We start from the raw sequence: 12,771 nt of genomic DNA, 5'->3' as shown, positions 1-12,771 counted from the left end.
TGGGTGGGGGTATGAGGGAAATAGATGAAGGGATTAAGAGTACACTTATCTAGGGGCGCCTGGGTGGCTCAGTTGGTTAAGCGACTGCCTTCGGCTCAGGTCATGATCCTGGAGTCCCGGGATGGAGTCCCACATCGGACTCCCTGCTTCTCCCTCTGACCCTCTTCCCTCTCGTGCTCTCTATCTCTCATTCTCTCTCTCTCAAATAAATAAATAAAATCTTTTTTAAAAAAAGAGTACACTTATCTTGATAAGCTTTGAATAATGCATAGAATCATTGAGTCATTAGACTGTATACCTGAAACTGATGTAATACTGTATGTTAGGTATACTTCAAGTACAAAATAGTTAACTAATAAACTAGTTAACAAACCTACATTTTCCCCCTTTCCCATTATGTTTCTTGATATCCATCCCAGAGTTCAACCTCATTGAATTATATTCTCATATGCATTCCGTACTTGCTCAGCCCCAAGTCCTTATTCAAACTTATTCCTACCACCTAGAATGCCCTCCCACCATTCATTTCATGTATTCTTATCCTAACCTAGAAGCCTTCACTTTTATTCCAATGAGATATAATATCTTCCTCCTCTAGGCTCCCAAAACATTGCATTTGTACTTCCCATGTGATATTTGTAACATTCCATCTTGTTGTATGCAAATTGAAGAATGTGTTTTATTTATCCTACTAAGCTACAGCCTTAATAGATCCAGGATCCTTATAATGGATTCACTGATACATTTAACAAAGTGGCTACTGCAGTGCCCTGCACAAAATAGAAGCTCAATAAATATTTGTGGAATGTACGAATGAAAGTCAAATAGAAGGCAGAAAGAATTATGAGTTTCCTACTCACTAGATAAAAATTATAGGAAGTGCTCCAATTCTATTTAAATCAGAGTGTCGTTTCTTGAAAAAATAAGCCAACAGTTTGCTATTGAAAAATTAAGACACCAGAACATTTTAATTCAACACTCTTTTTAAAATGTCTAGGGAGCTTATATTTTCTAATTTAATGATTCAGTAGAGATGAAGGAAATGTATATGATGCAAATTTGTTAAAAATGCAGCAACCTATATTAACTAAATCTCAATCTGCAAGCTTGAAAGCTTCTCTATGATAATCCTCTATCCAATGACCTTTTATATTTATCCTTTGGAAACTATGCTTAGACTTAATAACCCAACTTTCTCATTATCATTTATTTTGACCTCAAGACTAATTTTGCAGCCTGCAGGGGAAAACTTTTCCTGCTAATTAGTTCTTCTTGGTTGTATTCCAAGAGAAATGACAAATTTCACCTTGTTTAAGATGCCTCTTGATACTGGTTTAAGCCAACTGAAGAAACCATGTATAATTTTTTAACTCACATATTTTTCCCCATGAGAAAGAAACCAACATTTTATCCAAAAATTTCTCACTCTTTAACACCGTTTTGTAATACACAACTCAACCCTGGTATTTAATTGTTAGCATAATAAAATACAGAATAGTAAAGCAATTTGGAAATCACTAATTTCAATAAATTAACTTGAGTCTGCCATTCATCCTCCATGTATTTCAAATGATTGGTTTATTACTAAAGTCTACCTCTATTTCCTCTGTCAGGTTGATTATACACTATTAAGCCTTGTGCAATTAAAGGATATTTTAGTGTTGAAGTTAAATAGTTTATTAATGGATCTGTATTATGAGTGGCAATCCTCAGCCATTTGTTTATCCTTCTAAAAGGAGACAAAGAAGTACAATTAGTAATTGTTTTAATTCCAACTTCACTGTTTCAAAATTCTTGGAGATGATTCAACCTTTTAAAATCACCCATTTCAATAGCAACATTTTTCCTGGACTATTGACAAGACACATACTTTTGTGCTGCCAATGCCCCCCTCCCACAGGACTTTTTACTGTTGTTCTATTAAATATCTAAAGTAAAGAAAGTATATCTTCTCATCATTATCGGTTTAAAAAAAAAGAAAAAAAAAAGCAAGTGTATCTTCTATTTCCATTTACTGATGCTTTGTCAAAAGGGATATTTGGAAAACCCGGGTTCAAATTTCTGTTTTGCCACGAACTGATGTGTTTTGGTTTTGACAATATTCTCTTCAAATCCCCTTGCTAGAATAACATGTTTAACATCTCAATGCCCATTTTCTCATTTATAAAATGAATATAACAGATGTATTACTCTCAATTTACCCCCAGTACTTTACAGAACACACATTTAGCCATGTTATCTCTGCTTAAAATCTGCAACAGGCTTCCTGCTGCCCTCAGGATGAAGCCCATACTCCTTAGCTTGGGAAACTAGGTCCTCTTTGCTCTCACGATATTGATTTCTGCAGCTTTTATATCTGCAAAATGAGGTTTCTGCAACCGGCTCACACTACTCCATGCCAACTGTTACCATCTCTTCTCAGCTCCACATTCAGTGACATGAAATCAGCCATGATAGGGGTACTTACATCACAGAAATCAGCAACCAGAAAATGGGTTGTCAAACATTTAGCCGCACATGGCTGGTGTTAGGCACTTTAATCAGAGCAGCTCTGATTATAACCCTCTAATAACATCCCATCCAACTCAAAAGAAAAGCCCAGATCTTTTCAATGGTTTGGAAAGTTTTATGCACTCTGGCCCTCATTACTTCTCTAATTCCGTCTCTTCTGCTTCTTCCCCCCTTTACATATGCTGTTGTAGCCACTTTAGTTGACTGTTCCTCAAATACACCAGGCAAACTTCCAAAGAAAGGACAACCAGACAACTGCTAGCTGTTCTTTATACCTCCTATGGACTCCTCCTCACCCTTTAAGTCAAATCTGAAATGTGACCGCTTCAGGGACATTTTCCCTGATCAGGGCTGCAGCTTTCTTCTTGTGGCCTTTTTGTGCAAATGAGAACAACGTCCCTTCTGATGGAGGTTCATCCCTGCAGGCACAGGCCTCAGAGAGCAGGCGGTACCTTTGGAGGAAGCAACTCAAAGAAAATGCCACCTGATTCAGGGCACTTAACTTGGCAAGCAGAGTTTGAGCTAAGTTTCTGCCCTCACCTGCCCCTCGCTGAGCACCTTTGTGAAGTGCCAAACTAAACCACCATACATGAGACACTGTCCCTCACTGGTCTATATAAATGGCCACAGCCTCAAGTATCCCCTGTCATGGTACTTTCTTTTATATCACCCATCGCAATATACAATCAGTGGATTAAGCCAACTGAAGAAGTTACGTATAATTTTTTTAACTAGCATATTTTTCTTCATGAGAAAGGAATCAACACTTTATCCAAACATTCCTTCCTCTTTTAACACCATTTAGCAACACATGACTTGGAACTCTGGTATTTAATTGTTTGCATAATGAAATACAGACATGGTAAAAAAAAAATTGGACACCACATACTAATTTCATAGTGTCTGGATTTCATCCTTGATTTATTTCAAATGATTGGTTTATTACCAAAGCCTATCTCTATTTCCTCTGTCAGGTTACATTGTTTATTAGTTTAGTCTCCAACACTCCCAACAGAATGTGACCTTCATGAAAGTAAAGACCATGTCTTGTTTACTACTGTATCTGCAGAAATAGAACAAAAACAACAAATGTTTATTGAATATTGAAAGAAAGTTGAAATGACAGGTTTTCATGTAATATTTCATTTGAATGAAGAATATTTTTTCTGCCTAGAGTATAAATGTTTTGAACTAGATTATCCTGCATCTCTTTCAATTCAGACATTTTAGGATTTCATATTATTTTCACTCAGAAAAATTACTACCACAACAGATAGGGTAGCAAAGGCAGAGTGAGGAATCGTAATGCAACAAATTTGCAAGATCCTGGAATCCTCCTCCTCTGTTTTCTTGAGGTGGAAAGTTAGACTTTTTAAACCCTAGTTTGTGTACCTTGAAAAAATATGTTCTTCTTTTTGGGCTCAGTTTCCTCATCTGCCAAATGATGGGCTTGGACCAAACCAATCTTGAAAAAGAAAAGCTCCACTTTATAGGTTTAAAGGCAGAAATATTTTTCCCCAGAATATCTTGCTGGGAACCACAGTATGTACCATACATTGAGGAGTTTCAGTTCTGGTTGAAGTGAGGGCAGGAGGGCCCAGACCTCATCAAGTCCATAGACCATGGTACGAAAACTCCTGCACTACAGGCTCCTGAAAGCTTCTGCCATCTCTAACATTCCATGACTTTATGATTTTGTCATTCACCAGATTCCAGGACCAGTGGGGGTGTGGATAGGCAATGATGAGTTGAGTTCACTCATTCAACAAATATTTGAGTACGTCTGTATTCTAGGTATAATGTCACATGAAAGGGTGGGTGAACAACATGAAAAAAAAAATGGAGATTCTAAGATCCAGTCAGAGAGATCTCCTAAGCCATCCTATCAAGCCTTCTTCCATTCCCACTGTACCCACTCCATCTCCTTCCACAAAAGGAGATTGCATCTAAATATGTGGAAGAAAAAAATACCATGAACTTTATGTACCTTAGGACCATTGGTTTTCCATTATAGGACTATACTCTTCTGCCCAAACCCTTTCGACTGTGAAATAAGTAATCTAAATATTACTCTAAGGTAATCTATCGTAGTTTCCCCTGCACTTTGGGCATTGGAGTGAAGCCAATTGCAAATAAACTAAAAAGAAATAGCAAATCAAGCAAAGAGTTCATTGGCTAAAGTCCCTGCAATGTACTTTCCACGACTATTTAGTCAATAAAAATACTATACTAAAAAGTAAGCGTCCAACCACCCAGCATACAAATCTGAAGTAAAATCTTGGTTCAAGATCCAATTTACCATATTAGTTTTCTGACAAACAAGGAAACCAGACAAAAGGTGGCTGTATGATAACAACTATTTGGGGTTCAGTTTGTTGATGGTGTGAATTGGGGCAGCAGTAGTCAGATAATTCCAGAGATATATGAAAAGTAGACTAAGCAAGACTTGATGTTTTATTCCCTATAGAAAACAGAGAGAAGGAAGGGGTCAAGGATGAATCTGTTTTCTTACTTCTATGGATACTGGATGGATAGATCCATGGATACTACTGGATAGATTTGGTGGTACCCACTGCTGAGATAGGAAACAGGGTAAGGAGCTGGTTGAGGGAGAAGAAAATGATGGCTTTAGTTTAGACATTTCCAATTTAACTTCCCCATGGAACTTCAAAGTGAGGTATCTCAAAGTTGGGTCCACAGACATATTCTCAGGGATGTTTCATTGTTTTAATTCTCTGTTTTCACTGTGACGGTAAAAGTTTATAGAAGTCAAAAGAACCTACCCTTTAGCAGTCAACACCATGTCCACAATGAAGTGACTTAGTTTTAACAAAACAACATTATCTGTCACATTATGCTGTGATTTTGTAGTTTTTATTATACTTAACTTGAGATGTTGCCATTTCTGCTTTAATTATAAGGAATACTCTCTCCCTCACACACAGAATTTATGTCTTTAAAGCATTCTTATAAAAATAATACAAGAAAAATTAAAGTTAATGCTTGGATATCCAAATCAAAACCTCAATGAGATACCACCTCACACCAGTCAGAATGGCTAAAATTAACAAGTCAGGGAACGACAGATGTTGGCGGGGATGCGGAGAAAGGGGAACCCTCCTACACTGCTGGTGGGAATGCAAGCTGGTGCAGCCACTCTGGAAAACAGTAGGGAGGTTCCTCAAACAGTTGAAAATAGAGCTACCATACGATCCAGCAATTGCACTACTGGGTATTTACCACAAAGATACAAATGTAGGGATCTGAAGGGGTACGTGCATCCCAATGTTTATAGCAGCAATGTCCACAATAGCCAAACTGTGGAGAGAGCCAAGATGTCCATCGACAGATGAATGGATAAAGAAGAGGTGGTATATATACACCATGGAATATTATGCAGCCATCAAAACAAATGAGATCTTGCCATTTGCAACGACGTGGATGGAACTGGAGGGTGTTATGCTGAGTGAAATAAGTCAATCAGAGAAAGACATGTATCATATGACCTCACTGATATGAGGAATTCTTAATCTCAGGAAACAAACTGAGGGTTGCTGGGGTGGTGGGGGGTTGGGAGGGAGGGGGTGGCTGGGTGATAGACATTGGGGAGGGTATGTGCTATGGTGAGCTCTGTGAATTGTGCAAGACTGTTGAATCACAGATCGTACCTCTGAAACAAATAATGCAATATATGTTAAGAAAAAAAAGAAGAAGATAGCAGGAGGGGAAGAATGAAGGGGAGTAAGTTGGAGGGGGAGACGAACCATGAGAGACGATGGACTCTGAAAAACAAACTGAGGGTTTTAGAGGGGAGGGGGGTGGGGGGATGGGTTAGCCTGGTGATGGGTATTAAAGAGGGCACGTTCTGCGTGGAGCACTGGGTGTTATGCACAAACAATGAATCATGGAACACTACATCAAAAGCTAATGATGTAATGTATGGTGATTAACATAACAATAAAAAATTTTAAAAAATTAAATAAAGAGAAAAAAAGGAAAGGACTTAGCATTGACAACTGGTTCTGGCTGAAGTCTCCCAGGTCACAGATATGGGACTACTCCTTCTCTACCTATGACTCATCCTTATTTATGACATATAACCAATAACTGACCAGCTAAACATCAAATAAGCCTTAAGCTTGTATTCTGGCTCTTTTCATGGGTTTGTATCTTTTTGTAAGGAAGCCCAGTTCTACCTGCCCAGCACAGCACCAGCTTGATGCTGACTTTCACCTCCCTGAGTTCTAATACCTGACTCTTTTGTTGTTGTTAGAGAGAAGGAGAGCACACATGCGTGGGGGGGGGCCGGGGGGCAGCCGGAGAGGGAGAGAGAGAATCTCAAGCAGGCTGAGCCAAACTCAGGGCTTGATCCCACGACCCTGAGATCATGACCTGAGCCAAAATCAAGAGTTAGATGCTTAACCGACCAAGCCACCCAGGCATCCCAAATATCTGACTCTTCTTACATTCAACCTGCTTTCTAAAACTTTTGCTCTGGTCTAGTTTTGGGATCTCCCTTAGTCTGCATCAGTAGATCAGTGTGGTTTGTAGGATTTATCCCCTGCTTTTACCCATTCTTCTAGTACCAACCAGACATCAGTTCCAACAGAGGGAACTTTTGTAACTTCATTTGGTCTTCATAGATCCCTGTATGACCTCTTTTTAATCAAGATATTTCCATTCTACCTGAACTACTTCTCCTGCTTAATTCTCTGTCCATTGTTACCAACGTTCTGCTAGAGCAACAAGTCAATAACTAAACACCTTCAGCAATATTCAGAAACAAATCCTCAGTTCCTTACATTTTCTACTTTATTTCTGTCTGCACAAAGACCCACTCTTTGTAGTGTGCTCTACTCCATGCCTTTAAATCTACTGTATTCCATTGTAGCAGCAAAGAGATGACTGTCAGCGAAACTGCACTTTCCATTTAAAAAATTAAGTAGCTCTCAAAAGAGAGCGAGATGACATATTTCAGCCTCGCTATTGCATTTACTGCAGAGTTTGTCTTAAAAACTCACTGTACAATTTTAAGACTATATGTGTGGCTTGTTCATGGCTCATTAGGGCACACTCTGCAGACCTCAGCAAGGTGATTTTGTAAAAATCTACACAAGTTAATGAATCCTAGTTTCATTAAATTGTTAATTGCATTCAGTGAGAAACTATGTGGTGTTACTTTCTACAATTACTGGAAATCACAGCAGAGGAAACTCTGGGAAATTGGAAGGGCAAGTATATACAAGTTTTATCAATGCTCACTCCTTTTGGTTTCACCTCTGATTAACCTTGAGCATTGCCCTCCCAGGATTCTAAGGCAGCTTTGGGAATATCACTCGTTGGGCAATTTTCCTGGAGTGAATTCCAGACTATAGAAGAATCATGCAAGGCAATTCCCACTTAGATCTGACACACTTCGGACTGCTCCAAACTTTTGCATAGCCTCGAATCCCCAATTGTGACTTACAGTTTTCATTTTAAGTACTAAGAAAGGCATATACAGAAGTCGGAAGAACGGGTTTCAGTCCCAGCTTTTTCATATGCTAGAGAAGGAAAAGTCAGTTTTCCTTTCTCAGAAGCAATTTCCTCCTTTGTAAATGGGGCATAGATCCATACTCTGCCTGCCTGATTGTGTCTGTGACGGTCAAATAAAATCACACCATTTTAGGGAAAGGCAGTTCACCACGGGCCTGCAAGTCCTTGCTGACTGTGTCAAACCGCAAAGTATCAGTCTCCTGATACTAAGTTGCTTCTGTGGCTAGTCATATAGGCAATTAAGTAGGTCAAGGGGACCACAGAATGACTACTATGATGTGCTTATTCTCTGGGGGGATGTTCCTGGCTTGGCTTGTTTGCTGCTCGCTACAATGTGTGCTTCTTGCTCAAAGCATGCTGAGTCCTTGGCCCTGGTTTCCTCAGCTATGGTGCAACACAACCCACCATGTGGCTAGCATCTATCTGGGACTGTCACATTGCTCCATGGGACTTGGAAGAAGGGAACCCTTACAACTCTGCTGAGGCTTACCTTGTTTGCTGTGCTGTGAAAAATAAACTTTTGCTTTAATTCACGAAGCCCCATTATCTACTTTCAAGGCTCCTGGGACTATAACAGGTTTAGCCCTTGCCATCCTCTATGAAGTTAGGGTTCCTGTCTTAAAGTCCCCAACCCTCAAACCTTCTTTCTCATATGGTACCACAGCTTGTCATCTATGTGCCAAGGATCCCAAATTTATGTCTTCAGCTCTTCTCTCCTACATTTCTAGACCTCATATCCATCTGCCTACTGAACAGCTTCCCTGGACGTCCCACAGATACCTTTAAGCCCACCTGTCCATGGCCGAGCTCATTATCTCATTCACCCCCTACTCAGATCTGTGCTCCTTCCCCTTTCGCCCGCCTTGGTTAATGGAGCCACCAACTGCCTCAGGCTTCCAGTTGGAAAGGATGCATCATTCTCAATCACTCCTTTTCCTTTATCAACCCCCCCAACACACGCACACATTCAATATTCCTTAATTTCTCCTTGCTTACTATGGCTTGATTCCAGTCGTTCTCCCCCCTCCTCATTGTCGCTGCTCTAATGTTGTCATCTTTTGCCCAAATACACCTTCATTCTTTCCCTAACGCATGGAAACGTTATTCCTGTTTGGGGAATTTACATTTACTTGTCCCTCTACCTGTTCAAACTGTACAACATATCATCAGTATCAGGCTTCTCCTTGTCTCACCAGCATCATCCTTTGCCATCAGCCTAACACCACCACCTTAGGCCCCGGTGATTAAAAAATTACTTGCTGGTTTATAAGCTTGGAAAGCTATTGTATTCTTCCTTGTTATCGATGACATGCAACCCAGATCCCTCTTCAAGGAAGGACTTCTTGTCGCAGCCACTGGGAATTCTGTCAGTAGAAAGGCTTCCTTGCCGAGAACTGAGGTGCCCAAGGTCTCCCCCCTTCTGAGCGGCAGCTCACATCGAATGACCAATGCAGACTATAAAGACATGGACACTTTGGCCCAAGAGGGGACAACTCACAACCTCGTAAGGTCATCTCAGCTTCTGAGGTGCTTGCGGTATCCTCCTAGATCTGTATCACAACTGGACATCTCCCTCTGACCAGCCCTCCTTCTTTTGCTTCCTTCCGTAAGTCCTGAACCTTCCATAAGCATCCTGGATAAATAGCCTGCACACTAAACTTCAACTCAGACTCTGCTTCCCAGGAAATCCAAGCTATGACATCATCACACTTGCTGTTCCTTCTTTGGGACAGCCCACTCCTCTGCTTATCCTCATAACGAATACCTAATGATCCTTTAAGAATCAAATCAAGTGTTACCTCTTCCATGACCACTTCCTTGAACTTCCTGCTCCACTGCCATCCCCACCACTGAAGTTCAATCACCTAATCCTTCTTTTGTGCTATCATGTTTTGTAGAAAAGTCTATCAATGCACTTACCACAGTATATTATATTATTCATTTGCCTGCTTGTATCTCTTAATCAGACCTACTACTCCTTCATGTGAGGATGTGTATCTTGTCTGCCTCTATCCCCACCATTTGGCATACTTACTGGCACATGACTGAGGCACAATAAACACTCATAGGGTTACAGTATTTCAGTGGAGAATTGGAGAATGGCAGTTCAGGTAGAGACAGGTAATTCAGAAAGAGACAGAGAGCACAAGTAGGCAGAGCAGAAGGCAGTGGGAGAGGGAGAAGCAGGCTCCCCGCCGGGCAGAGAGCCCGATGGACCCTGGGATCATGACCTGAGCTGAAGGCAGATACTTAACCGACTGAGCCACCCAGGCGCCCCTGGATATGGATTTTTATATGGATATCAATCAAAAGTCACCAAGTCATGGCAGTACATGATGTGTTCATATATCAGTAAACATTAATGCATTCAACAAAAATTTTTTGAGCCCCTACTATATGCCTATCACCATATCTTCTATAGTGGACACAGAGACGAATAAGACAGATATGATCCCTTTATAGTCTAATGGTAACATGTTAGAATTCTATTTGGTAGAAATCTGCGTCTACTAAAAAATCATTTCATCAAATAGCAATAGGATTATCTGCTGCACTGATGACAGATTAGAAGGAAGAGAGACTGGAAGTAGAAAGACTGGTTAAAATGTTATTTATATTTAAAAAATATATATTTAGGTGAGAAATAAGGACAGCCTGAACTAAGGCAGTGGCAGACGGGATAGGTTTCCTTAGTAGAGACATTTCTGAAATGCAATTTGAGAACGTGGTAACTTGTTAAATATAGGAGGTGGAGAAGAGGAAACGACTGAAAAATGCCTTCGATTGTCTTGCAGAATATCTGAGGAGAAGAAATTAAGAGTACTTTTCTGCCAAGACAGAGAAATGAGTCAAGAACTAAGACTCTATAGATCAACTATTTCTCAATGAAACTGGGGAAAGAAGGAACTAAGTGTCTAGAAGGAAAAAAAAGAGGTTTCTATAGCTATGTCCAATCTGTGGTTTATTAATGATAAACATGATTTTCTCTTCATATAGAAGTCAAAATACCACAGCTGTAAGATCCGGTGTTTCCCCGCCTTATTCATTCAGCTAATACATCTTTATTGAGCCCTGCTGTCATGTGCCAGGCACTGAGCCAGGCAACAAGGATAGAGTAATGAAAAAGACAGAGTCATTCCCGGCCATCATAGAACTTAATTTTATCAAGTGAACGATCTGATCAATCATCAGTGTGGACTGTCACCTTGCTAAACTAAAGCTCCTAGGAGAGGCATATGCATTGCCAGCATTTATTTTCCATATTCACTTACTATACACTCTTCTCTATATAAACAATAGTCTTTTACAAAGAGCTTTGCAAACTGATTCCAAGCACCCAACCAAATTATCAACATTAAATACAGATTAGGTCCTAGCAGCACGGGGCTTGCTTTCTGAATTAAAATCAGTGATGGCTATCTTAATGTACACTTCTCTTTGGGGAAAGTTTCCAAATACAGTAAGTGCTGCTAAACGAAGTGCTTCTGGCTACTGGGTAGACACAATTTCGAGCATGTAGGAAAAGTAAAATGCCCAATGCAGGTCCAAAAAAAAAAAAAAAAAAAGAGAGAGAGAGAGAGGGAGAGCACGGCATGTCTATTTCACAGCTCCATATTCTTTGGCTTCTGGGAAGTTGGTATTATGGCCTCAAGATGGGACTGTGGTGGTGGTTTCCCAGGCCTGCCTTTGGTGATGCACTTGCACTACTGAGACCTCTGCAGGCCCGTATTTAAGTAGTGAGTTCTGGGGCACCTGAGTGGCTCAGTCATTAAGCGTCTGTCTTCAGCTCAGGTCATGATCCCGGGGTCCTGGGATGGAGCCCCGCATTGGGCTCCCTGCTCAGCGGGAGGCCTGCTTCTCCCTCTCCCATTCCCCCCGCTTGTGTTCTCTCTCTCTCGCTGTGTCTCTCTATCAAAAAATGAATAAAATGTTAGGAAAAAAGTATTAAAAAAAAGTAGTGAGTTCTGTCCAGCCTGAAAAGGTGGCTATCAGGACAAAAAAGGCACAAGACTTTTCTTCTCAATGGAACTGAAGATCGAAAAGGAAATTGTTTGCTTAATCTCTGTTCTGCACATCATGATACATGAATGCCCTAATCAGCACATTGGTTTCATTTGCAAAATTTAAAGCTCTCTAAAGTGATGGATGGATCATTAATACAGCAGGAAATTAATTAACTGTCCCTAAGGAGTAATGAAATACCTTCCAGTGGTATACCTCTGGGCCTTTCAGACAGGCCAGCACGGTACACCTTTATTCATGACTGTGTGTTGTTTTAAAAACAGAATGGAAGTCTTTCGGGATACAACTCCTAAGAAGCAGAACACCTAGTATCTAGGTTTTCTTCAGGAACCAGAACAGCCATTTAAACCAAGTTTGTAAAATAGAAAAATCCACAGAGACAGATAGTGTCAGATGTCCTTCTTGGAGCTTTAGATGCATTATCTCATTTAGCACCCACAACAATCTTCTGAGGCAGCTATTATGATCTCTACTTTTTAAAATTAGGAAGTTGATGTTACAAGCACTTAAATCTCTTGTCCAAAGTTGTCTGGCTGGTTACTGTGAAGTCAGGATTCAAGCTGACATCCTACTCTAAAGTCCATGCCCTAAATCACAGTGCTCTTTTCATTCGAAAATGCTTACTATGTCCTTCCCAGTGGGAGGACTGATTTTACTTAAACCCCTTATGCTCTCCACCAATCACCTTGAATTGTAAACTAT

The sequence above is a fragment of the Eumetopias jubatus genome, unplaced genomic scaffold (genome assembly GCF_037043125.1).
Source record: "Eumetopias jubatus isolate StellerSeaLion01/CBP00866 unplaced genomic scaffold, mEumJub1_p1.0 scaffold_11, whole genome shotgun sequence".
Classification (NCBI taxonomy): Eukaryota; Metazoa; Chordata; class Mammalia; order Carnivora; family Otariidae; genus Eumetopias; species Eumetopias jubatus.
Note: the sequence above shows the minus strand (reverse complement) of the source record.